Source organism: Chlorocebus sabaeus, chromosome 11 (assembly GCF_047675955.1).
Source record: "Chlorocebus sabaeus isolate Y175 chromosome 11, mChlSab1.0.hap1, whole genome shotgun sequence".
In the NCBI taxonomy this organism is placed as follows: domain Eukaryota; kingdom Metazoa; phylum Chordata; class Mammalia; order Primates; family Cercopithecidae; genus Chlorocebus; species Chlorocebus sabaeus.
In genome coordinates this window covers 92,644,701-92,669,109 of record NC_132914.1, presented here as the reverse complement: position 1 = coordinate 92,669,109, position 24,409 = coordinate 92,644,701, and positions in this window count along the sequence as shown.

Here is a 24,409-nt window from a genome sequence, read left to right as displayed (position 1 = left end):
CCCGTCTCTATTAAAAATACAAAAAGTAGCCGGGCGTGGTGGCATGTGCCTATATTCCCAGCTACTCGGGAGGCTGAGACAGGAGAATCGCTTGAACCCAGGAGGTGGAGGTTGCAGTGAACAAAGATCACGCCACTGCACTCCAGCCTGGGCAACAAAGTGAAACTCTGTCTCAAAAAAAAAAAAAAAAAAAAGCGTCATTGCTGGACAATACATTTCTCTCCTTACTAATAAAGAGCTCTTTCCTTCCTAATACCTCAGAGTTTTCTCCTTTAGAGTTGGATTTGACTTGAATTTAGTATAAATGGCTAATAATAATTTACATCAAAGAACCTGTTTTAATTTATAAAGCATTCGGTGTATTTCATTTTGCATGTGTATCACATTTATAACAGTTTTGTGAGGTCAGCAAAGCAAGGGTCATTCCTGTCTTCCTGACTTGGGGAGGCGGAGTCTGAGGAGTGAATTGGCTTACCCAGGATTATACAGGCAATCAGTCCTCACGTTGGAGTTGACAACTTTCAATCCAATCCTCTTTCTAAATGTTATGCACATCAAAAACTGAATAAATAAATAAAATAAGGAATGGGTAGGCCTGGTGCAGGGGTTCACACCTGTCATCCCAGTGCTTTGGGAGGCTGAAGTGGGAGAATCACTTGAGCCCAGGAGTTCGAGCCCAGCAACATAGCAAGATTCCGTCTTTACAAAAAATAATAGGAGTAACAAGGAGCCGGAATGTAAAATGGTACAGCCCCTATGGAAAACAGTACAGCATTTCCTCAATTATCACAGGATCTGGCAATTCCGCATATGGTTACATACCCAAACAGATAATTATTTCATAGCAGCATCATTCACAAAGCCAAGAGGCGGAAACAACCCAAGTCTCCATCAACAGATGAAGGGATAAACAAATGTGATGTGTGTGTGTGTGTGTGTATGGAATATTATTCAGTTTTAAAAGGGAATGAACCTCTGACACATTCAACAACACAGATAAACCTTGAAGACAACGCTAAGTGAAATGAGACAGACACAAAAGGACAAATATTGTATGATTCCACTTACATAAGGTACCTAGAGTGGTCGCATACGTAGAGACAAAAAACAGAACGGTGGTTTCCAGGGATAGGGGAGGGAGCATGGGGAGTTATTCAAAAGTAACTCTGGGAGTTTAGAATGATGAAAAAGTTCTGAAGGTGGATGGTGCTGATGGTTGTACAACAGTGTGAATGTACTTAATGTCACTGAACTGTACAGTTGAAAATGGCTAAAATGGCCAATGTTATGATACATATATTCTATCACAATATAGGAAGATTTCAAAAACAATAGAAAAGAGAGGCAGTGCAGGAAAAGCAGCAAACCTTGATCCTAGTCCTGGTCAGCCTCTGACTTGTTGGGAGACCACAGATACTTCATCTTTCTGGTCCTTAGTCTCTTTATCTGTAAATCAAGGGAGCCTGGATTAAATGAGCTCTAGGTATTCCTCTAATTCTAACAGTCAATCAGAAAAATGCCTTTTCTAAGGACAGAGCTGCAGCCGTATCAGGGGATTGCTACTGAGCTCCAGTTGCTGGTTGAACACTTCAGAAAAGACACATTTCTTGGTCAGGCATGATGGCTCGTGCCTATAATCCCAGCACTTTGGGAGGCCGAGGTGGGCAGATCACTTGAGGTCAGGAGTTCAAGATCAGCCTGGCCAGCATGGCAAAATCCTGTCTCTACTGAAAATACAAATATTAGCCAGGTGTGGTGGCGGGCACCAGTAGGCTCAGCTACTCAGGAGGCTAAGGCAGGAGAGTCGCTTCAACTCAGGAGGTGGAGGTGGCATTGAGCCAAGATTGCACTACTGCACTCCAGCCTGGGCGACAGAGTGAGATTCCATCTCAAAAAAAAAAAAAAAAAAGACACATTTCTTAGGCAAGTGATGAAGAAAAACTGACGCAATTATTTCCAGAAATAATATTCCAGAAATAATTGCTAGAGTGCTAGAGTTGCCAGGCTTATTAAAATACAGGCCTGTAGGAAGAAATCCAGACAAAATATCTAGATGCTTTCTGGTTGGAAAAAAAACTTAGGCACCAGTTTGTTTATTTTTTCTCCCCTGACATCCCCTAGGCACCAGTTAGAGTCTAGAGAAGCTACAGAATAAAGTCGATGAAGTTAATTATTTCAAGCTTGGTGGGCAAAAATCAACCTCTTATGCAAATACAGTTTATAACTTTAAGTAAACAAACATCATCTTAACAAATGCAGTTTGCAATTACAAATATTTATGGTCTTGTGGATATAAGTCAACCGTCTTGTTGACTTGGAACCATTACAACAAATCTTTCTATATCATCAGAAAGTTCTTTGCCCTTCTTAGCAAACAATCTGAGAAAGACACCTTCATACTGACGAGCTACAGAGTAAGTATATACTTTATGGTAGCTTATATGTAAACATTTATGATCCTTTTTCTTAAATCTGTCTAAGAAATATTGGGTTGTTGAGTATTTGTCTTGATAAATACTCAGGTCTGCTGTTAAACTGCTGTGGCTTGCTTCAATCATGATTTATAGTCAGTGTTAAATTAAAGAACACAGGGCTTAGAATGTTGTGTCCTCCAAAAACCAGAACAAGGAAGGATGAATTGCAAATAGGAAAACTAGTTCTTTTGATCTGGATCGTGAAGGGGTCAAGATATTCAAGAGACCATTCCTGGTTGAGGAATGCCCCTCCTGGATGTCACACACCTCAGTGTTCTGTCTGCCATGAGTCGTCTTCAAACCATCCACAGTTTCCTGCAGATTCGATGACTAGTTCTTTATGCTGGTGACACCCAAATGTCCACCACCAGCTCGGGCTTCCCCCTGTGCCTTGTACCCACATACCCAAAGGCACACTGGACTGTTCCACTTGGAGGTGTTCCAAGGACTTGAGTCAACATATCTGAATAAATACTATGTTGGGAGTGATCAATGATCTAATAAAAATAAAGAAAAGGAAAAAGAAGGATAGTGAGAAAGAGAGGCAGTAGAAAAGGGTGACCCCAAGGTGTTCCTTAGAAGGTTCTAGGCCTTGTTTTTATCCTGTAAAAATTTTTCTTTCTCTCTTTTTTTCTTTTTCTTCCATCCTTCCTTTTTTTCCTTCCTTCCTTCCTTCCTTCCTTCCTTCCTTCCTTCCTTCCTTCCTTCCTTCCTTCCTTCCTCCCTCCCTCCCTCCCTCCCTCCTTCCCTTCCTTCCTTTCTCATGAATATATCCACAAGTCATTAAATTTCAAAGTCATACATTCTCATAAGATCTTAAAGGGAAAAACCTTCCCTCCCTCCCTCCCTCCCTCCCTCCCTCCCTCCCTCCCTCCCTTCTTTCTTTCCTTCCTTCCTTCCTTCCTTCCTTCCTTCCTTCCTTCCTTCCTTCCTTCCTCATGAATATATCCACAAGTCATTAGAGTTCAAAATCATAAATCCTCATAAGATCTTAAAGGGAAAATGATTCCAGGAGTGTCTCTACATATATAGAGAGAGTTATTGGGATGTATTTTGTATTTGATGAGAGCCTGACTAAGGGATATATATATATACACATATTTTGAGACTGCGTCTCACTCTGTTGCCTAGGCTGGAGTGCAGTGGCATGATCTTGGCTCACTGCAACCTCTGTCTCCTGGGTTCAAATGATTCTCCTGCCTCAGCCTCCCAAGTAGCTGAGATTACAGGTGCACACCACCACACACAGCTACTTTTTGTCTTTTTACTAGAGATAGAGTTTTGCCATGTTGGCCAGGATGGTCTCGAACTCTTGACCTCAGATGATCCACCTACCTAGACCTCCCAAAGTGCTGGGATTATAGGCGTGAGTCACCGTGCCCAGCCTAAGGGCTATATTTTTAAAAGCCCTCTTGATGAACCTTGAAAACATTATGCAAAGTGAAAACAGATGCAAAAGGCCACATATTGTATGATTTCATGTATATGAAATGTTCAGAATGGGCAAATCTATAGGGACTGACACTAGATTAGTGGCTTCCAGATGCTGGAGTGAGGGGAAAATGGGAAGTGACTCCCAGTGGAAATAGGGTTTATTTTAGGGGGCTGAGAATGTTCTTAAGTAGATAGTAGTAATGGTTGTACAACCTTGTGAATATACTAAAAAACACTGAATTTTAGTTTTTAAAAGGTTGAAAAAAAGGACCTCTTCCCCAATGCTCCCTCAAAAAAAAAAAAAAAAATTACCAAGAAGGATGTAGTCAGAGATCAAGGTTAAGAGTGTTATAAAAATTATTTTTGCTGTAGAGGAAGTGAACTGATTTTCATAGAGCTATACAAATAGCACACAAACTAGAAATCTGTATGGTTCAGCCAGCAAATGTTCCCGAATAAATTATTCTCTATCAAAGCTCAAAGGCTTCCTTCCTTTTTGAATTTCTGAATGTACCTTCTAATTATAAATACATTGAACAACAAGGAAGAGGTAGTGACAAAAAAATTGACATTCTTCCTCCTAGTGTTATCCTCCACTCCATTTAATAGGCATGCAGGCCTGTGTTTTGTTTCTTAATCATCTGAGGATCTTTAGTTGCAAGCAACAGAAACCAGTTCTGATTAACCTAAGTGGGGTGTTGGTTTAAAGGATTTAGGGCAATTTACAGAGTCAAAGACAGGCTTCCTCAGCTCCTTGGTAAAACCCTGGGAGAGGTGGGAGCCAGAGTAGCCTCAATAATCTCAGCAGCAGACACGCTGCACCTTCTTTCCAGAGTGCTGCTGCCAGATGGCATCGACTTTTCGTGTTATCTGTCTTGGAAGGTTTATGCTTCAGATGCAGCCCATAAGAGATAAAGTCTGATTGGCCTCACTAATAAAGTGAGACACAATGTGAGTCTGATTGACTCACATGTGCAGTCGCATGCAAAATCATGTGTTTAGCCATGAGCTCTAGTTTGGAAAAGTCTTCATAGGTGCACATCCTAATTCCATAGTGTAACATAAATAGAAAAGTGGAGCTGTTGAGAGATCAATGACTTTGAAAGTTTGCTTCCTATTAGGTTGGTGCAAAGTGATTGCATACTTTTAATGGTAAAAACTGCAATTACTTTTGCGCCAACCTAACATAACACTGCTAGTTAGGAAGGTTGGGTGACACTTCCATTAGGGCTTTTACAGGGGAAAGTACTGAGAGTGAAATTGATTGCTCTTTATTCTTCTAACTAAATTATCTTTTCACCACTTTGCCCTGCATGATAACAGAGAGAGTGGCTAGAAAAATCAAGGAAATGTAGCCGGGCACATTGACTCACATCTGTAATCCTAGCACTTTGGGAGGCTGAGGCGGGCGGATCAAGAGGTCAGGAGATCAAGACCATTCTGGCTAACACGGTGAAATCATGTCTCTACTAAAAAATCAGCTGGGCATGGTGCACACGCCTGTAGTCCCAGCTACTCAGGAGGCTGAGGCAGGAAAATCGCTTGAACCGGGGGGGCGGAGGTTGCAGTGAACCGAGATTGTGCCACTGCGCTCCAGCCTGGGTGACAGAGACTCCATCTTAAAGAAAAATCAAGGAAATGAAGCTTAGGACAGGGAGAATTAACACAGACAGAATATGCTTGAAAGTTAAACAGCAGCTTCACTCTTAACACCTTACCCAGTGACAGCCGTACAAGATGGGCCACAGAAATATACTTATAGCTATTTTTATGAGCCCCTAGTTCTCCTCTAAGAAACAAAATAAATACTGCATGGAGTTTAAGAAAAGAATTAATCTGGTCAGGTGTGGTGGCTCATGCCTGTAATCCCAGCACTTTGGGAGGCCGAGGCGGGTGGATCATGAGGTCAGCAGACTGAGACCATCCTGGCTAACATGGTGAAACCCCGTGTACACTAAAAATACAAAAATTAGCTGGGCGTCGTGGTGCATGCCTGTAATCCCAGCTACTCGGGTGGTTGAGGCAGGAGAATTGCTTGAACTCAGGAGGCAGAGGTTGCAGTGAGCCAAGATCATGCCACTGCACTCCAGCCTGGCAACAGAGCGAGACTCTCTTTCAAAAAACAAAACAAAAAAAATAATTAATCTGAAGAAAACCAACTAATAATTAGACAATTACAAATAATTGAATTTTTCATTCTGTTTTCTTTCCAAGTCTAGTACCTCCTTCAGTGTGGCTTCGAACTCTTTAAAGTTCACTCTAAGTATGTGAGTCTGGTACCATGGAGACCAGTGCAAATATCTAGAAGCAGCTGGTTTGCGCATGTCTGGTTTGAATCTGAGGACTCAGAATGCAGGTTCTCCTTGGCAAGGAGGCCTGTCTTATAAGCTGCATTGAGAGGTTTTTCTGTGACTGTATGGCAAGTCAAGAGGGATGTGGTTATCAAAACAAGTTTAAGAACTTAGGGATCAAAGTCAATGGTAAAAAACAGAGATTTCATCATGCTGAGCTTTGGGGAATGGTCGCAATGTTAAAGGGGGGCTGGATGGTCACAGACAGAAGGGAAATGGAAGTCCTCTCTTAATGTGGATGTACTTAGTAACTTCCCTCGACCAAATCCCACTGGCCAAACTTGTAAGAAAAAGCTTTTCTTAGACTGAGAAGTATGAAAATCTGATTGAGATTGATGTCATGATAGATTGTTTTTTTTTTTTTTTTGAGACGGAGTCTTGCTCTGTCACCCAGGCTGGAGTGCAGCAGCATGACCTTGGCTCACTGCAACTGCCACCTCCCAGGTTCAAGCTTTTTTCCTGCTTCAGCCTCCCTAGTAGCTGGGATTACAGGCATTCACCACAACGCCCAGCTAATTGTTATATTTTAGTACAGACGGGGTTTCACCCTGTTGGCCAGGTTGGTCTTGAACTCCTGACCTCAGGCGATCTGCCCACCTCTGCCTCCCAAATTGCTGGAATTACAGGCATGAGCTTTGATACAGAATAATTTATTCGGGAACATTTGCTGACTGAGCCAAACAGATTTCTAGTTTGTTTTTAAGATCAGGAATTCCCAGTGCACAGCTGTTCCTTATCCTTTATGTGACAGCTGTAACGGTTCTGTGCTTTAAAAGTTAACCTAGTTTAGTAGCCATTTTTAATTTTTTTAAATTTTTGTATATTTAGGGGGCACAAGTGCATATTTCTTACCTACCTATATTGCATAGTGGTGTAGTCTGGGCTTTCAGAAACCCCCAATAATACTAAAATCTGAAGATGCTCAAGTCTCTGATATAAAAAGGCATAGTATTTGCATATGTCTATGCACATTCTCCCATATACTTTAAATAGTCTCTAGATTACTTATAATACCTAACGCAATGTAAATGTCATGTAAATAGTTATACTGCATTTTTATTTGTATTATTACTTATTATTGATTGCTCTTTTTTTCCCCCAAATATTTTCCATCTGCAGTTTGTTGAATCCATGAATGTGGAACCTTGGATACTAAGGGCTGATAGTATTTTGAGGGAATGGGCATCCCACTCACGTATGGAGCTCAGTCTTTACGACTTTGACTAGTGATGATGGTGGTAAACGTAGTGAGGTGTGTGTCTGTGTATGTGTGTGTGTGTGTGCATGTGTGTGTAGAAATGAGGGGTTAAATGGGTCCATTAGCTACGTTGAGCCCCTGGTCTATTTTTTAAAACAGAATATCACACAGGCAGGTAGGGTGGGGAGTTGTCTCCTCTTTGTTTTTATGTAAATGAGACTTTTAGGATCCTCAGGAGGGAGTGTTTTGGAGGTCTCTACTCTCTCTACTAAGACGTGCACCTTTTCCAGTCCCTACTTAACTGAAAGAGTTGCTCTCTGGAAGCTTCTTGGGAAGTTTCATTGAGTTTCATTGAGGTTGAGTGGCGAGTGCTTCAGAGCATTATAGAATCTGTTTGCTTTCACTTAGTCATTAGGTCAATATTTAGTCACCACAGGCTAATATATTTTGTCTGAGAGAACAAATCAGGGAGTGTTTGCTTGGTTTGAGTTGTTTGGAAAAGTCTTTTAATTCCACTCAATTCAGTTCCTGGAACAATGGTGTAACTGGTGGGGTTTAAACATTTAACCTCTCATTGCAGTCAACTAGATAAAGTAGGCCAGACTGGATCCCCCAACCAGATATAAAGAAAACCTTTTCAGTTTACACAGTGCTTTTGCAATAGGATTCTCCCATTAACCTGATGAGTAATAAGGAATTTAAACATTGAGGATGGCGGCATGGGGGAGTGAATCCAAAGAAATGAGTTGAATAGTTTTAATATGTAAGGGAACAACACACAGAGAAATAAATTGCCCACTTGATTAACTTCTTGTTTTTTGAGATGGAGTCTCGCTCTGTCACCCAGGCTGGACTGCAGTGGTGCGATCTTGGCTCACTGCAACCTCTGCCTACCAGGTTCAAGAGATTCTTCTGCCTCAGCCCCCCGAGTAGCTGGGATTACAGGCACCTGCCACCACACCTGGCTGATTTTTGTATTTTTAGTAGAGACAGGGTTTCACCATGTTGGCCAGGCTGGTCTCAAACTCTTGGCCTCAAGTGATCCGCCTGCCTCAGCCTCCCAAAGTGCTGGGATTACAGGTGTCAGCCACCGTGCCCAGCCTTGATTAATTTCTTTTAGGGGTCCTGTGATTGAACTAAATGTGGACTGGGGAATCGTTATGTTGCCTGAAGTGGTAATTAGGATTCCCATGCCTGTGTGTGAGCATGTCTGTGAATGTATGTCTAGTACAAGAAGGGTCATTCCATAAATGCACGTTGAATGAAATATTCTATTTGCTACCATACATTATTAATAAACAAAATATAAAATCATAATAGCTCTTTTGGCTTTTCTAAACCATTCAGGTATTCTCTATAGAATTTTTTACTCTATTTTCAAAATCTATTCATTCCTAAGGTATCTTAGAATATGTAACAAATCAAAAACAAATACAGACCGGGTGCGGTGGCTCATGTCTGTAATCCTGGCATTTTGGGAGATTGCAGTAGGCAAATCACTTGAGCCCAGGAGTTTGAGACCAGCCTGGGTAATATGGTGAAACCCCATCTCTACAAAAAAATTAAAAAATTAGCTGGGCCTGGTGGCACGTGCCTGTGGTCTCAGTTACTTGGGAGGCTGAAGTGGGAGGATTACCTGAGCCCGAGAAGGTTGAGGCTGCAGTGAACTGAGACTGCACCACTGCACTCCAGCCTGAATGACAGAGTGACACTTTGTAAAAAAAAAAAAAAAAAAAAAAAAAAAAAAAAAAAAAAAGAAAAAGAAAGAGAAAAGAAATGTAAACCTTAAAAAAAAAATAAAAATAAAAATAAACAGAAGCCAGACAACAGGGTAAAATCCAGACTAAATAAACATGACTTACATCCTCTGAAATGTGGCTTACAAGGGTGAAAGTGATCAGGACTGGACATAGTTACTTTACTGAAGACAATTTTGCTTTGGTAGCTGTAGGAACCCAGCAAGAGCACCATGTTTTGTTTATTCACCAGTAGATGAAATCCTCAAACAGAACACTCATAACCCACTTAATGTGCGTTCTCATAACTGCAACCAAAGCAGAGGGAACAAAAAGCTCCACTGATACTTTCAATGATAATATATAAGCACTTGCTTCTTATGGCAATGCTGAGGTGACCATCACAAGCTATAAGGAATGCAGTGGTCCAGAAATTGGACCTGAAGACAAAAGCACTACTAAAAATCAGACAAGAACTTTCCATAGAATAAAACTGCAGTCAATATTGTTGCCAGCATTTGATGTGTAGTAATCTCATTTTATTATTGCAAACCTATAAGCCAAGTATCTGTAAAACAGGAATGTCCCACCTCACAGGTGCCTGTGGCTGGTGGGAGCTGGTGTGCTGGAAGATCAACAGTGTTCATTCCAGCAGTGTTGGAATAACAGAAGAAGGCATGGAGTCAGAAAGGAACCATGTATTGACCTTAATAATTAATGACTTAGTGTTAAGCTTACTCTTCATTTTAACCTGTCAATGTCCTTGTGAAATAGGAATAATTGTTCTCAAAAAGGGAGGGAACTGGAGCTACGGGAGACAACCACAGAGATCAAGTGGTAAAAGACCAGATACTTTAACCCAGTTAAATCTAGGGTTCTCTCCGCTATGTCTCAGCGAAGTCCAACAGATTGTCTCATTTTGTAGCACCCTAAGAGCTGAAACAGCAGGAGATCTGGCTCTGGAGATCCGAAAGGGTCTAGCAACATTTCTTAATCCAGTATAATTTGGCGTCTGACCTGAACACCACTGTCTGACTTTTAGGTGTCATGTCTAAGTTTGCTTGTTTGCTTGTTTTTATAATCTTTGCAAGATTTGTGCTGTTGATCATGCGCTTCTTTAAACCCCTTCCTCCTCTGGCTTCTGTGTCACATGTCCTAATTCTATACTGCTGACCATTGAGTTTTATACTGTAAGTTTAGCCTGGATAATAGCTAATATTTATGGAGTGCTTCTTATGTGGCAGGCACTGTTCCAATCCCTTTATCTGTATTAACATGTGTTAATTTATTTCATCAACATAACAAGCCTACGAATCAGATAGGATTATAGTCCTGTTTCAAAAAGATAAGGAAACTCAGCAACAAAAGACAAATAAATTGGACTTCAGCAAAATTTAAAACATTTGTGCATCAAAGAATACCGTCAAGATAGCGGAAAGACAACCTACAGAATGGGAAAAAATATTTGCAAATATCTGATAAGAGATTAATATCCAGAATATGTAAAGAACTACAACTCAACAACAAGAAAAATAAACAACTGAATTCAAAAACAAGCAAAGGACCTGAACAGACATTTATTCAAAAAAGATATACAAATGGCCCCATCTTTCTTGATGTTATGGCAGCTTTTGACATGTTAATCATGGCCTCTTTTATAATAAAATGATATTCAGCTTCTAGAACACCACTTCTTCTGTCACCAACTGCTCTTTTTCAGTCTCCTTTGCAAGATCCTTTTTGTCTCCTAACCTCTGAAATGTAGATTCCCCAAGGATGTCAGAGTTCTGACAGTACTCCAACCTATGTTCATGACTTTGGTATTATTATTATTATTATTATTATTATTATTGAGACAGAGTCTTGCTCTGTCACTCTGGCTGGAGTACAGTGGCGCAGTCTCAGCTCACTGCAACCTCATCCCCTGGGTTCAAACGGTTCTCCTGCCTCAGCCTCCCAAATAGCTGGGACTACAGGCATGCATCACCACGCCTGGCTAATTTTCGTAATTTTTTAGCAGAGGTGGGGTTTCACCATGTTGACCAGGCTAATTTTGAACTCCTGACCTCTAATGATCCACCCACCTCAGCCTCCCAAAGTGCTGGGATTACAGGTATGAGCCACTGTGCCTGGCCGGTATTATTATTATTATTTAGAGGCAGGGTCTCGCTCTGTCACCCAGGCTGGAATACAGGGGCATGATTATAGCTCACTGCAGCCTTGAATGCTTGGCTTCAAACAATCCTCCTGCTGCAGGCTATGTTCATGACTTTAAACACCATCCAACATGCTGACATTTACCAGTCTGGATCTTTCTCTCGAACTTGGACTCTTTTTTTTGTTTTTGAGACGGGAGTCTAGCTCTGTCGCCCAGGCTGGAGTGCAGTGGCACAATCTCGGCTTACTGCAACCTCCGCCTCCCAGGTTCACGCCATTCTCCTGCCTCAGCCTCCTGAGTAGCTGGGACTATAGGCGCCCGCCACCATGCCCGGCTAATTTTTTGTATTTTTAGTAGAGATGGGGTTTCACTGTGTTAGCCAGGATGGTCTCGATCTCCTGACCTCGTGATCCGCCCGCCTCAGCCTCCCAAAGTGTGATTACAGGCGTGAGCCACCGCGCCCGGTTGAACTTGGACTCTTATATCAAACTGCTTATCAACATTTCCACCTGATGATTAATAGCTATTTCATACTGAACCTATCCAAAACCAGCTGCCTGTCCCATCTCAGAAAAGGATCTCTGTTCTTCCAGATGCTTAGACTGAACACCTTAGAATCACTTAGACTTCCCCTTTCTCAGACTAGATTCATTACATCAGCAAACCCTCTTGGCCTTACCTTCACCATATATCCAGAATTTGACCCTCCTCATGACCTTCACCACCAACCATCCTTCCTCACATAGATCACTGCAATAACCAATAGGTCTCCCTTCTCCCCACCCCCGTCAGACTCCCATGAAAAAGAATGCTTTTTAAACTTAATAATGCTTTTCAAACCTAAGTCAAATCATGTCAACTCCATTGCTTATAACCCTTCAGTGGCTTCCCATCTCATTAAGAGTAAAACCATATTCCATTCATTACAAGGTGCTCCTTGACTTTGCTGGCCCCGTTCTCACTGGGCTTTAGTCACTTACCTGTCACTACTTTTGGGAAACTCTTCTCTCTGTGGTATTTGTGGAGATGGTTCCCTCACTCCCTTCATGTCTGACCACCTTGTATAAAAAAGTATTCTCCATTTCCCCATAACCCCTCATGTTCAGCTTTATTTTCCATACAGCATTTACCATCACCTCCCTCTCAATATATATTTACTAACTTTCCCCTCTAGTATTCAATGAGGGCAGAAACTTTGTTCCCTGCTCTGTCTTCAGCACCAAACAGTGCCTGGCATGCAGCACACAAACTCTGAATGGCCATTATGGCTTTGATTAATTTTTATTTCATTTTTTTGAGATAGGGTCTCACTCTGTTGCTCAGACTGGAGTGCAGTGGCGTGCAATCAAGGCTCACTGCAGCCTTGACCTCCTGGGCTCAGGTGATTTTCCCATCTCAATTTCCCAGGTAACCAGGACTACAGACATGTGCCATCACATGTGACTAATTTTTTTTGGGTATTTTTTGTAGAGACAGGGTTTTCCCATGTTGTCCAGGCTGGTCTTGAACTTCTGGGGTCAAGTGATCTACCTGCCTTGGCCTCCCAAAGTGCTGGGATTACAGGTGTAAGCCGCCATGCCAGGCTGGCTTTGGTTAATTTTTAAAGGGGTGTGTGTGTGTACATGTGTATGCATGAATTATAGGGCTTTTAATGAGCGTAGATTTTGTGGTAGAAAGCCTTCAAAACATGACACCCACGGTGAGTATCATGGGTTCTTGGTTGTTAAAATGCTGAGAACCTCTGGGTTAGATTATTCCAGGTTTTGAAGTTCTACTAAAATTAAAACTCAATAAAACATCATCAGACTAAGCTATTCGTGCAAGAACTGAACACCACACAGCCCTGCCCTGGTTTCTCTAGGCCCCAGGTTAGGTCTATGAGGTGATAGCTTGAATATATACAGAACGGAAAACTTTCTTCTTATGGGTGAATATAAGCCCCAAATAAGAATGAAACATTATCAACATATTGAAAACAAATTTTTTTGAGAGTCTTGCTATGTCACCCAGGATGGGGTGCAGTGGCACAATCACGGCTCACTGCAGCCTCAACCTCCTGGGCTCAAGCAATCCTTTCACCTTAGCCTCCCAAGTAGCGGAGACTACAGATGTGTTGCCACCATGCCAGACTAATTTTTTATTTTTCATAGAGATGGGGTTTCACAATGTTGCCATGGCTGGTCTCAAACTCCTGTGCTCAAGTGATTCTCCCATCTCAGCCTCCTTAAGTGCTGGGATTAAAGGCATGAACCACCACACCTGGTCCTTATCAATTTTTAAAATTTCATCTTTCCCCCCCAATTATACAAGTATTTCATGTTCATTTTGGGGGAAAAAAACTGGCTAAAAATCATCCTTATGTCACTGTTTAGAAATAATCATTACGTTCTTCAGATCTTATAAAATATTCACATATGTATTTTGTATTGTAATCTTGTCATTGGCTATCATGAAAGTTCAAGCAAGATAAATTGCTTCATGGCTAATAGCCAGGCATGGGTGCTAAAGAACAGAGACAAACTATTTTAGATCAAGGAACCACACAACTCAGTTACAGCCAACAATGGCTTCATAGATGGTTCCAGACATGAAATAAGAAATAGATTCTTTTGTTTCAGAAATGATGATAAGCCAGAAACTTGCATACCCACAAAGAAAACCTTGCAATAGGACATCCCTTCATAATTAAAAGATTATGCTATCTAAGGAGAAAGGAATAACATGTAATCACAGGGAGCTATTGTTCCTTTTCAATGTGTACACTTTACCTTTCAAGTACTTGCATTGGACTGCTTGAAAATATAAGGGTATACTTTGCCCTCAACAGTATTAAAGTTCTGTGCTGGAACTAGCTACATTTTTTTTTTTTTTTTAACTAGGGTCTCCTTCCCCTGCCACCTTTTCTTACTGAGTCTCCCTCTGTTGCCCAGGCTGGAGTGCAGTGGCGCAATCTCGGCTCACTGCAACCTCCTCTTCCCAGGGTCAAGCAATTCTCCTGTCTGTCTCTCGAGTAGCTGGGATTACAGGCACGTGCCACCACATCCAGCTAAGTTTTGTATTTTTAGTAGAGCCAGGGTTTCACCATGTTGGCCAGGCTGGTCTTGAACTCCTGACCTCAAGTGATCCGCCTGCTTCGGCCTCGCAAGTCCCCTCTTATTCTTTCTGTCCAACCTCTGACAGTTGAATATTCTCAAGTTATTTACTGTGCCTAAAAATAAGCTCTCTCTTGCAACTCTCTTGCACAGAAGGACAAACTTGGCTTTACCTAGTACAGTTGTATCGTTTTATTAAGAATAGAGGAACAGAGTTTTAAAAATGGAAGAGGCTTTCAGAGGTCTCGTTCCATTTATAAATCATAATGTTGTTTGTTGTTTTTACAGGAGAAACTGTGGCTCAATATGGTTAAGTGATTTGCCTGAGTTTTAGAGAAGTAGTTTTTAATCCAGCATTCAAGTTTAATGACTTGCAAATTTAAGGGCTCTTTGCCTGGCACAGTGGCTCACACTTGTAATCCCAGCTATTCACAAGTCTGAGGCAGGGGGATCACTTGGGCCTGAGTTTGAGACCAGCCTGGGCAACATAGTGAGACCCTGTCTCTTTTTAGAAAAAGAACATGAAAAAACCAAATTCAAGGTCTCTGTACTGTCTCCTAGAGGTTAGCTGTAAAATGAAATGTATATACATAGGCAGTTTATCGTAACGATGAAGAGCAGATGTTGGTATCTCTTAGGATCTAATTAGGATACTGGTTCTGACACTTTGTGTGTGTGACTGAGTGAGAAAACTACTGAGCCTATTTTCTTACCTTTAAACAATATCTTCTAGTAATATACTTCTAGGAACATGTATGATGACTATTTTATGTGTATACCATGAACATTTTCTCAAAAAGACACATTTGGAGATCTTCTTTTAAATAGGACTACTTTTTAATGACCAGATTCTGAAAATGTTCATTAACTTTTACAGATGTACATTCGGGCAAAATTACCATTTGCCAACTTAATTTTCAATGGCTATAGCACATCTGCTAAAGACCTTCAAAAGCAAATTGTGAAGACAAGGAATGACTACCATATGGGATATTTCCTACCCAATGACTTCAGAATCCAGTAATTACACATATTCTACCTTATCTCATACTTTTAATTAGAAAATTCTAGACATGGGTCAAGTTTCAAAAATTGCCTTTATGGATATTTATTCCTTGCCTTAAATCTTTTCTGGAAAGAAATGGCTTATTATTTAAAAGTCCAGTGCAAGGGAGGTCACTTTCTCTTTAACTAGCTTTAGTATACAGAGCTATTTTGGAGTTTCCGTGAATGTTCCTAAGAGTGTAGGTAAGCCCAGAAAGGTTCAAACCAACAACATTAATTTGACCTGTCAAAGTATGCTTCATCAGGTGTTCATGACCTTCTTGGTGTCAGTGTCTTTTCTGTCAAGGAGGTTATATAAGTCAATAAATATAACATGCCCAGAATGTATTCAGTGGCTAACAATCACTGGGAATCACAAAAATGAAACTTTAAAATTTACGCGGCTGTTTTCACTGTGATAAATTATCATATGAGGCACTTAAATGAACAAACAAAACTTGGAGTAATGAATCAATGGCTTTCCCAGACAACTGCCATCTTTTGGCATATTAACAAATTCTGAAACATAATGAAAACAGAGATGAAGAAAAAGGGATTTTTACCTTTTGGTACTAATCCATATGGCAAAGAGAAGAATAAAAAAGGCACACAAACAAAAAGATATAAGGAAGTACGGATTTTATTAGAGACTTCTTAAGCTTAGAAGGAACAACAATAATACACACATATATAAATCTATAGTTGGGTTATTGTAAAATCCTTTAAAATAATTGACAAAAAATTTCATATGATTAAATACAGAAAATAAAGTACTGTGTTAAAAAAAATTGTAGATATTTGCACAGTCATGTCTATAGCAGCATTATTCACAATAGCCAAGAGATGGAGGCAACTCAAATGTCCACCAACAGATGAATGGATAAAAAAATGTGGTAAATACATACAATGGAATATTATTCAGCCTTAAAATGGAAAGAAATCCTATCACATTCTACAATGTGATACCTTGAGGACATTAAGTGAAATATGTCAGCTACAAAAAGACAAATACTGTATGATTCCATTTATATGAGGTATCTAAAGTAGTGAAATTCATAGACAAAAGTAGAATGATGGTTGTCAGGGCTGTGGGGAAGGGGAAAATGGGAGTTGTTTAATGGGTATAGAGTCTCAGATTTGCAAGATGAAAAAGTTCTGGAGATCTGTTTCACAATAGTGTGACTGAACTTAATCTCACTGAACTATACACATAAAAATGGTTAAGATGGTAAAATTTATACGTGTTTTTAAAAATCACAATTTAAAAGATGCAAAAAAAGAGAGTACTTTGCCTATCCCCCAAAAGGCTATAATCTCAAGTCTTCAGGTAGGGTAGGAAATGTACTACCCTAATATATAAAACACAATTGATCAAAAAGTAAAAATGAAAATACCTCTGAAGGAATATTCTCAAATGATATTTTTTAAAAATCACAGTTTAACACTCAAGTAAGTGTCTGGATTGAATACGGACTTCAAAAACTATGTAAACAACTATAACTTTTTAACTCTTCACAAATTCCTATTTTCAGTGTTCATAAAGAACAATGTTTAAAAAAGTGGAAAGGCTCCCAAAATACTGAGAACATATATTGTATATAAATCAAGGATGGGTTCACTCATTTCAAGCTATGTCAAGAAGTCTATGGGATGAAGCATGTCTGTTGTGATGGATATACTACAGAACTAACTCCACAGCTGAGTTCTTCAGAGTGAGCCTCTGCAGGTTCACAGTCCTATTTTAAAGAATAACCTATTGACCCAATTTGCTGGTGTTATAAGCTTGGAGGAACAGCACAATTTCAAGTTCCTTTCACATGTGGAGTTTCCGATTAGTCCGTGGTTATTTCAAACATGGTCTATACCTACTGCAGAAGCAAGCATTATTAAAAACATACATTTTCATTGTGCACCATAACTTTTGGATTTGGGGGCCTTTCATACTTTTTCAGAAATATTGTCTTCTAAATTAAACAGAAAAACATGTGACTATAGAGATGCAACAGTTGATACGAGACCATATGATGGATCAACTAGGTCAGAATATTTTTAAAATCCAGAGTGGCAAGGCATAAAAATAGAGAAACTTACTAAAAATCTTCTACAAAATACTAATGTAAAATGTGAGGTATTAACCCATTTCTACTGTATCATTCTAGCTTGTTTTCATTAACCATAGCAGAACTTCTAAAAGTGAGCTCTAAAATGTGGCAAATTTGATAATAAATTAAGGAAAAAGTCATTAGTCTCCAGAAACAACAATTTAAAATCATTTGGCACTGGAGCCAGATGGCAAAGACTAAATGCCCTTCAGAAATTATGAACAATTATTCAGTTACATGAGACTGATAAAACAGTGTCAAGCAGAAAAACATTTAAGAAAACAGAAACCATTAAATTTGGGGGAGAGTTTAATTTGGAGGGAGCAGTTGATTTTTGGGGTTTTTTAGGGCTAAGTTGCTTCCGCTAAAAATATAGAACTTATAATAAACAAGAATAACTCTCTTCACTGGCAATTAATGATAACTGTATGGAATTTCTATTGTGAGAAATTACTATAATGCCATAGGCTGGTAAGACTTTGTTACCCAATGTCATCCCTCTAATTTTAGAAGGATTAACCAACCAATTTTTGCTAAAAGGTAGGCACACATACCAAAAAATGTGAATCGTGGTGAATATAGGATGTCTGGTAGGCCTCAGGTAATCTTCAGTCTTCACACTCTTGATGTTCCAGGAATGATGCGCGAGTTTAGGTTGGTTCTAGGATAGGCCCAGGGGCCTGGTTTGATCTGGGATCCCTGGGACCATACCTAGAACAAACCCAAACAAAACCAAACTCCTTGGGAGTGCTTTCAGCTCAGGTCGACTTCTGGGCTTTTCACTCATATGGACCTCCAAGACTGTACCAGAACCATACACCAACCTTTAAGGGATAGGAGTGATATTTCTGGAGCCTTCTATACGTTGTCAGCTGCTAGTACTGTGCCTGAGTAAGCATTATTTAAGTCATGGTATGAACAGAAGGTAACAGATTGGTGCAATAAAAGTGCAGAAAATACTCTGATTTAGAAATGAAGTTAATTTCCTTAAGAATTTACTTAAGGAAGGGGAAAAGGATATGCTTTGTTTAGGATATTATAAAAGAGTAAACTTATAAAAGACATGCTTTAGGTTTAGAAAAATTCTTCAATAATATTCATTTGTAGGTAGCTAACCTTTAGGAAATGATATAAAACTAAAAAACATAATGCCTAAAACAGTAAAATTATCCCTTTAAGAAAATCTTAAGATATAAATAGGAGAGGAAATATATATATCCATAACCACATCTCATAGAATATACCCATTTTAAAGGATAATGCAGTCAAAAGAATATGCAGCTTAAATACTGTACTACTGCAATAATACATTGCTAAATGAAGTTCAATACATAGAGATAAAACTAATTTCATTGCTGATAAGCTAAAATACATTAAAATGTATAACATAAAAAAATACTATATGCACTTTAATTTATCACACATTTCATTTCATTTCTTTTTTTTTTTTTTTTTTTGAGACCGAGTTTCACTCTTGTTGCCCAGGCTGGAGTGCATTGGCATGATCTCGGCTCATTGTAACCTCCGACTCTCAGGTTCAAGCGATTCTTCTAAGCCTCCCGAGTTGCTGGGATTACAGGCATGAACCACCATGCCCAGCTAATTTTGTATTTTCAGTAGAGACGGGGTTTCTCCATGTTGGTCAGGCGGGTCTCGAACTCCCGACCTCAGGTGATCTGCCCGCCTCGGCCTCCCAAACTGCTGGGATTACAGGCATGAGCCACCACGCCCAGCCTGTTTTCATTTATTTATTTTTGAGACAGGGTCTCTCGCTCTGTTGCCCAGGCTGGAGTGTAATGGTGCAATCATGGCTCACTGCAGCTGCGGCCTCCTGGGCTCAAGTGATCCCCCTGCCTCAGCCTACTGAGCAGCAGGGACTACAGGCATGTGCCAGTACATCCAACTAATTTTTAAGTTTTTTGTAGAGACGAAGTCTTGCTGTTTCTTGCCTAAGCTGGTCTTGAACTCCTGGCTTCAAGAGATCCTCCTGTCTTAGCCTCCCAAAGTGTTAGGATTGTAGGTGTGAGCCACTAAGCCCCAGCTTATCACACATTTTAGAATATCTATAAAATCAATTCCTCCTTATTCATGCTAAACTTTTACATGTGTGAATCTTTGAATCAATTCATCCTCTTTTTGGATGAATTACAGCAATTACACTGAATAGAATCATTTTTCTCTCACAACTACACTTAGAAATTTTCTTCTTCTATCACTAACCTGGCTTTGGCATCATGACTCTCTCTTCTATAATGGCAGTCTCAACTCAAGAAACTGGTTTGGACCACCTATCTTTTTTTTTTTTTTTTTGAGATTAAGTCTCGCTCTGTCACCCAGGCTGGAGTGCAATGGCGCAATCTTGGCTCACTGTAACCTCCATCTCCCGGGTTCAAGCGATTCTCCTGCCTCAGCCTCCTGAGTAGCTGGAATTACAGACACATACCACCACACCCAGCTATCTGCATCTTTAGTAGAGACAGGGTTTCACCATGTTGGTCAGGCTGGTCTGGAACTCCTGACCTCGTGATTCGTCCGCCTCAGCCTACCAAAGTGCTGGGATTACAGGCGCGAGCCACCGTGCCCAGCCGGGACCACTTATCTTTTATGATTATTATACTACAGATCCCTTCCATTAGCATAGATAACTGAATGCTGACTGAGGCATGGTCATAAAATAAACAGATTGATTTGACAATTACTTTGTAATGAAAGCAAGAGTCAATATATGCTTACTAATACACAATCAGCATGTTGCTAAAAATAAGTTGTTTGATGCTAGGATATCCATTTCTACACAGATGTGACTTCTACTTGCAAATATTATAACATGCAAATTTTGTTTATTTTTCATTCAAGAGAGAAAAGTGATCCTGCTTAATTATTTAATATTAAATTACAATTTAATCATGCCAAGTACAGAATGACAGTGGGAATTTAGTCATTCAAATATCTGCCAATATCATTAGATCTAACACTGATAACTTTTGGTAAGTTTTTAACATACACTTACTATAGCTGAATAAAAATAAAGACCCTGTTTTTAAAACTAGCATAATCAAAAAATAAATTCTTTGTGGTATAATTGCCTATAGTCTATAAATTTTATTACTTCTCAGGTCTCTGTGACATTAATGGTGAATGTTTTCTTATTTTTCAGGGCTTAAATCTATTTTCATGTCTTGGAAATGAAGATATATTTGTCTCTTAAAAAAAAAAAAGCCAGCTGGGCACGGTGGCTCAGGCCTGTAATCCCAGCACTTTGGGAGGCTGAGGCGGGTGGACCACGAGATCAGGAAATCGAGACCATCCTGGCTAACATGGTGAAACCCTATCTCTACTAAAAATACAAATAATTAGCTGGGCGTGGTGGCAGGCACCTGTAGTCCCAGCTACTTGGGAGGCTGAGGCAGGAGAAGGGCGTGAACCCGGGAGGCGGAGCTTGCAGTGAGCCGAGATCACGCCACTGCACTCCATCCAGCCTGGGCGACAGAGCGAGACTGTTTCAAAAGAACAACAACAAAAAAAAGGCCGATGAGATTCTTAACAGCATGTAGTCTCCAATTCAAATAGAAAATACTATAGAAAATGCTAACTTGAGTGGACCAGTTTTAATCAGCGCCAAATAATTCCAGTATAGAACTAATTTTAGAGAAAGTAAAGTATGTAAACAAAATGGTTTCTTTTGTACAATAACAACTTTTCTATTTTGTTGAGAGCAGGTATCTAATTTGGTAACTTCACTTATTTTAATGATAGCAATGAAACAGGTAGTAAAGTAACAGATGTCACAAAATGCATGCATTTAAGCATAATCCACTTCCTCAAGTCTTCACTTTGAGTTTATTTATTCTTACTTTACAGGTAAGTCTAATAAACTTAGTAATCTGGTCTCCAAAATGAAAGCAGATCAGAAGGCACATTATGAAGGTAGAGAAGGGCTACTGCTACAGGCACACTTAAGCAAGCAGTAATAGAAATGGAAAAACGACTGTTAAAAAACAAAGACATGAAAACTAAAATGAGCACAGCAGAATGGAGCCATTTCGATTAGTCTATCAGATTATAATAAATAATGTTAATGATCATTTTGATACCAAATTAAAATACATTCATATACTATTTAAGAAGACAGTAATGCATATCAATTTTATGAAGATTTCCTTCAGAGATTATTCCAAAAAATTTTAGTGCTGAAAGAGGTTCAAGCTCTGCAGGAAACTGGGGTATCTAGAATGACTCATTCCCCAAATATTCAAGTTAGCCAGTTCTTATCAAATTAGCCATCTTTAGTCTCATACCAATAGTTCTAGAACGTAAATCTTGATGAACGGAGTTGAAGTTACATTTATAGTGCCATAAGTTTTAAATCTGTGTTCTGTACTAAGAACAATGAATGAGAACTATATATTTAACATTTTTCTGAAATATACACAATTATTTATTCAAAAATGATAGTCAAATTTCTCTTATAGTTGAATTCATAATGGAAGTCCTAGAAACATCATTACATAAAAACTGAATTAGAACTTCAAATATATGGCAATCATATATTCAGCCAAGTATTTGTTTTGGCAAGTTTTTAGTAAAGAACTAAGAGGCAAACAAAAGAATGCTAAGCAGTAAAACAGGTATCACAAAGTCCATGCACTTTACTGACAGAAAAGCCCCTTAGCTCTCTTTCAGTCTACTTACTCTTATTTTAGACACAATTCTAGCAAGCTTGGCAATCTGGTTTCTCAGTCCACAGCAGATTAGAAGCAGCAAATTAGGGGCCTATTGCAGGAGGCAGGCACACAAGACAGCGGCAAAAGTGACAGCTGATTATAAGGGAAGATAGAGAAACTGTGAAAAACAGACATAACTCAAAAAAGCACACCAATATGAGGTCATGTTGTAAAGGGGTACCTGACGTATATCTCAGTAGCCCCTGAGGATGAGTTTCTGTTTATCACCCCATGATAGAAACTGATATTCCTAAAGATGACAGAAAAAGTTAAATTATATTCTATATACTCTAGACAAAGTAGAGAAGTAGTGCATTTAGTTATTAAATTATTAAAATGGATTTTAGTTAGCTGAGAAGTTAACTTAGGCAAATTAATCACCTGTCTATGATGACAGATCAATGAATTGTTACTGAATTTTTTTCTATATTTTCTCTTCTAAAATATTTGTAGCTTTATTTTCTAATTAAATGTGAACTGCATAGCTATTTTCTTGTAAGTAGAATTGGGAAAATAAATCAATCTTTAGGCCTTGTGTGGTTGTCATTCTTAGTATAATATCTACTTTAGTTCAAACAATGATTTAGCCGAGCTATAACACACTCTTATAGTATTTAACCTGTTTCTTTGGTTTGGGTATAGGAACAATATACTATGATTAAACCAAATCAGTTGAACTTTTACTCCCATATGATTTCTCATAATTTGTCAAAAAAGTTTCATATTTTACCTTATTGATGGGAAGTGAAGAGTTAGTCACCAGAGTGAAATGATCTGTAAGGTCACACTCCACTGACTTACAATTTTGTGGAATGTATCAGGACTTGATTTTTTTTAATGCTTTAACACTAAAAGCTTTATAACTTTTCTTATGTAAATCAGAATATTACTATTATTTTAAGAAAACTGAGTTTTAAATGAACTTTCCTACCTGGAGGTAGACAAAGGGTAAAAATTCTGTCTTCAAGAGTGACCTAAATAGACTCTCACATGCATTCTTCCATTAAGTACCAGGTTTGTCCTGGTAAAACAAACTACAGAAACATCTGTATTAAAAACTGTCAGGAAGATACTCCTGATAAGAATCTTACTGTTAAAAATCATACTGTAAAACTTAAAAAGCACAATTGTAAGTTTTCCCTGCAGTGTTTTATTTTTTTCCCCAGAGGGTTTCTTCTGTATATAGGCAGCAGCTTTTTTTTTTTGAGACGGAGTCTCGCTCTGTCGTCCAGGCTGGAGTGCAGTGACATGATCTCGGCTCACTGAAAGCTCTGCCTCCCAGGTTCATGCCATTCTCCTGCCTCAGCCTCCCGAGTAGCTGGGATTATAGGCGTCTGCCACCACGCCCGGCTAATTTTTTGTATTTTTAGTAGAGATGGGGTTTCACTATGTTGCCCAGGCTGGTTTTGAACTCCTGAGCTCAGGGAATCTGCCCGCCTCGGCCTCCCAAAGTGCTGGGATTACAGGCGTAAGCCACCACGCCCGGCCAGGGTGGCAGCTTTGAAAGCTAGTCAAAAGCCTGCTAAGGGAAGTAAAATATTCTTAGAAAAGTAACAAACAAGAAAACCTACTTATATTGCATTGGTCTGTTTTTAAATACTTCCTAAGGTATTCATGGCAAGAAGAGCAAAGTCCTAGACAGAGGTTCCTAGATTTTATTAGACATAAACATTATCTACGGCTCATTCCAAAATGACCAACTAAGAATCACTGGGAGTATGGTCTAAAATTTGCATTTTAAAAATAAGACTTTATTTATTTTGATGTAGTTACCCCACTAATACAACCGAGAAACACTGACTTCAAATATTATGAGAGAAAATTACTCCAGGAATTTGTGCAGAGAAGATAATACTTTATCTAGAAAATATTTTAAGTATTTTAAAAGATGAAAACTATACAAAAGAATAAATATTCAAATAAAGCTGCAAGATCTTTATGTCATAATTTCAATAAGTAGAGTTTTCACTGGATTATGTAACAAGTAGTGAATGAAACAGATCAGACTGAAAGACTGGAAATTCTTGATTAAAATTATTTAGTCTTTCAAAATTAAAAAGGTATCACCTTAGAGAGCACTGAATAAAACTGATACA